Here is a 4,099-nt window from a genome sequence, read left to right as displayed (position 1 = left end):
GCTTGTTGTTATTGTCCAATTTTATTGTCTGCTGATTCTTCTTGCTTCAGGAATAATTCCATAAATTTCAGTTCTGAAAGTATTACGTTTGCTTCTGGGGCTTCCCAGCAAACACAGAACGTTCCCCTAACATTAGTTTTTGGTTCCTGTTTGGTTATTGCTTTGGGAACTAAATAATAATGTTCTAGGAATGTTCTTTTAATTTTTTTTTTTGCAAGAATACAATTATGTTCCCAGAACCTTGCAGGATAGTTATTTTTAACAACATAGAAAATGTCTTTATATTAAACTACATAACTTTCTACATAACATTTACTTAACTATTTCTATGTTTATATTATCAGGTTATTTTGAGGTTACTGTTTATATAAATATGTAAACTAACTTTCCAATTAAAATGCTGCAGATGTTCCTGTACAGAGCTCTGAAACTAGTTTATGCAAAATTTAATAAAAAGTAGCTATTAGATCAATCAAAACGCTTTTTATTGTGAATGTGTTCAGATTTACAGATTATGAACATATATTACAGTGTTTTGAATATTATGAATAAATAAATCTACATATAAGTATCACCTGAGTTGTAGGATATTGCACTAAACAGTGGGAGTATTGCACTTAAGGCATATGCCTTGGGAGGTGTGTTAACTGTTCAGAAGGGAAATGGCCTGTGGGAAGAAACTGTTCCTGTGCCGAGATGTTCTAGTGGCCAGTGATCTGAGTCGCCGTCTTGACGGTAACAGTTCAAACAGGTGGTGTCCAGGGTGAGTGGAGTCTGTGATGATTTTACCTGCTCTCTTCCTCACTCTGGAGGAGTACAGGTCCTGGAGGTTTGGCAAGGGGGCACCAATAATCCTCTCCGCAGTCCGGACTGTCCGTTGTAGTCTCCTGATGTCTGATTTGGTAGCTGAACCAAACCAGACAGTGATGGAAGCGCACAAGACAGACTCAATGACGGCTGAGTAGAACTGAATCAGCAGCTCCTGTGGCAAGTTGAACTTCCTCAGCTGGCGAAGGAAGTACAGTCTCTGCTGGGCCTTTTTCACAGTGGAGTCAATGTGATTGTCCCACTTCAGGTCCTGAGAGATGATAGTGCCCAGGAACCTGAATGACTCCACTGCTTCCACAGTGCTGTTCATGATGGTGAGTGGGGGGAGTGCTGGGCTGTTCCTCCTGAAGTCCACGATCATCTCCACTGTTTTGAGCGTGTTCAGCTCAAGGTTGTTATAACTGCACCAGGCAGCCAGCTGTTCAACCTCCAGTCTGTAAGCAGACTCGTCACCGTTTCGGATGAGACCGATGACAGTGGTGTCGTCGGCAAATTTCAGGAGCTTGACAGTGGGGTCTTTAGAAGTGCAGTCATTAGTGTACAGGGAGAAGAGCAGTGGGGAGAGAACGCACCCTTGGGGAGCACCAGTGCTGGTGGTGAGAGTCCTGGATGTGAGTTTCCCCAGTCTCACTCGCTGCTGCCGGTCCGTCAGGAAGCTGGTGATCCACTGACAGATCGAGGATGGTATGGAGAGCTGGGTCAGTTTGGCTGTGAGAAGATCAGGCATGATGGTATTGAAGGCCGAACTGAAGTCCACAAAGAGGATCCTTGCATAAGTCCCTGGTCTGTCGAGATGTTGCAGGATATAATGCAGTCCCATGTTGACTGCATCATCCACAGACCTGTTTGCTCTGTAAGCAAACTGAAAGGGATCCAGCAAGGGTCCAGTGATGTCCTTCAGGTGGGCCAACACCAGTCTTTCAAACGACTTCATGACCACAGACATGAGAGCGACAGGTCTGTAGTCATTAAGTCCAGTGATTTTGGGTTTTTTGGGGACAGGAATGATAGTGGAGCGTTTGAAGCAGCAGGGAACTTCACACTGCTCCAATGATCTATTGAAGATCTGCGTGAAGACCGGGGCCAGTTGGTCAGCGCAGGCTTTTAAACAAGCAGATGAGATGCCGTCTGGGCCTGAGGCTTTCCTAGTCTTCTGTTTTTTGAAAACTCTGCTCATGTCCTCCACACAGACCTTAAGCTCAGGTTGGATGGCAGGAGGGGGGAGTAATGGGAGTGCAAGAGGTGATGGTGAATGTGTGAAGTGCAAATCAGACCGGGTGTGTGGTGTGAATGAGGGCTTTTCAAACCTGCAATAAAATGAGTTTAAATCATCAGCCAGGTGTTGATTGTCCACAGATCGGGGGGATGGTGACTTGTAGTTGGTGATGTTCCTCAGGCCATTCCAGACTGATGATGGGTCATTGGCTGAAAACTGTTTTTTCATTTATCAGAGTAGCTTCTTTTAGCAACTCTGATCTCCTTTGTCAGTCTGTTTCTGGCCTGGTTATACAAGATTTTTATCCCCACTTCTGTAGGCATCCTCTTTGGCATGACGAAGGTGTTTGAGTTTCCCAGTAAACCATGGTTTATCATTAGGGATCGGAGATTCGCGAGATGAATACTGGGGAGTGCAGTGCGCAGGCCGCGCTCGCGGAGTTTATCCAGCGCGCCGGCTCGCTTCCCGCGTTTGCGTCTGAACGCGCGTTTGAACAACAACGCTGCCCCTCCGACGAGAATGTCCTGCAAGACGTCCGAATAATCAAAAACTGTAGAAAAGTTATCTGGTGTGTGTTTCCTAATGTCCAGTAGTTCGTCTTTGGTGAAACTGATAGGAAAAGAATGACTAAACGCAGAACAAACGAACAAGAACAACACAATAGCTGGAGAGCCCCACACCGAGGCAGCCGTCCGCGGCGCCATCTTGGATCGAACATCTCCTAAAGGCAGAGATGGAAAAAGCTGGTATCTGTCCTGTATGATTTTTGACTATTGAAAGTATTGTTTTTGTTTTTGTTAACAAAATAAGGAAATCAAAATGTTTCTGTTTATTACAGTGTTTCTGTTTCTAAAAAATATAATAAACAATGGCTACTTGGCTGCATTTACACTGCAGGTCTTGATGCCCAAATCCGATTTACTGACTATATCCGATTTTTTTGACGACCCGCTTACATCATCTTTTAAAAGTGACCCGTATCCGATTTTTGCATTTACACTATACACTGCTGAAACTACCAAATGTAGACGTTCTGACCCCGAAAAGGAAGTAAAACAGCACGAAATACAATGGATGCAGATGCGAATAAAATTATCCAGTGTTTTGCTTTCCACAACATTTTTAAAAGTCATTAAGCTTTTTATCTTAAGGTGGCACTGTAGCCACGAGCGCTTTAAACCATGCCTCGCCATATCTCGAGAAATGTCTTCAAACACAGATTTATTTCTGTAACAACCCTGCATTTTTGCCTGCACTGTCTCTTCGCTCAAAAGACATGAAACCTCCGCATTGCTCATAGGCATTGCTCCACTGTGTGTATCCTTCGTCCTCCATCGCGCCTATAATAAGTCATTTGAGAAAGATAGATCCCCAGTGGAAGTAATGAAGACGGTCTAAGACGTTCCTACAAGAAAACGGAATATCCAAAAACAGAATATCCGAATATCCGATTTGTCACTTTACATGGCACACGCAAATGAGAAATCTGAGAAAATTGGAATCCATGCGTTTTTTTCCTGCTTTTCTCTTCATGGGTCATGGCTCATCTGTGCCACATGAGAGGAAAAAATCGGATTTGGGTCAAATCTTGCCTACCTGTTGTTCTTTACTAAGCCAGTAGGCTACACTGTTGGATCCATTTAAGGCTCTGGTAAACAGGATTTGGTAATCCTGAAATTTGGTATTTGATTTACAGTGATCCAATCCAATGTTCCTTTAAAAAACTAGCATAAAAGTAAAATGGATCAGGTGATCCTGGATAGCAAAACATGGGATTTCCAAATCCGGACCAATTTGATCCAGATTACATTTTTTTTTAAAACTGGGCCCTGGTGATTAAATCTAACGATCGCAAAGTTAACTCAGATCACATCAAACCATACAAATGATTATTGTTATACTTTCTTCTCAAATTGTTAAAGGGTCACTCCACCCGTTTCAACATTAATCTTTATTGAAAGTGGGTTATATATGTAGTCGAAATGTAAAAGAAATTTTGAATTTGGTGCCCTCTTGACCGAGAAAAGACAGAAAATAACTTTAGGGCGCATTTGT

General features: G+C 43.0%; 3 protein-coding genes across 3 annotated transcripts in view; 1 reads left to right on the top strand and 2 right to left on the bottom strand.

Moving 5' to 3' along the window:
* LOC143714406 (uncharacterized) overlaps positions 1-4,099 on the top strand; it is a 297,700-nt gene that overhangs the window by 2,866 nt on the left and 290,735 nt on the right. The gene's annotated exons all lie outside the window — the stretch shown is intronic.
* LOC143714418 (uncharacterized) overlaps positions 1-4,099 on the bottom strand; it is a 703,153-nt gene that overhangs the window by 640,220 nt on the left and 58,834 nt on the right. The gene's annotated exons all lie outside the window — the stretch shown is intronic.
* Positions 1-4,099, bottom strand: part of LOC143714477 (uncharacterized) — a 142,905-nt gene that overhangs the window by 80,084 nt on the left and 58,722 nt on the right. The window lies entirely within an intron of this gene.

The sequence above is a fragment of the Siphateles boraxobius genome, unplaced genomic scaffold (genome assembly GCF_051911475.1).
Source record: "Siphateles boraxobius isolate OS27281-9 unplaced genomic scaffold, OSU_SipBor_1 54, whole genome shotgun sequence".
Lineage (NCBI taxonomy): Eukaryota > Metazoa > Chordata > Actinopteri > Cypriniformes > Leuciscidae > Siphateles > Siphateles boraxobius.
This window is presented reverse-complemented; position numbering and strand designations above follow the sequence as displayed.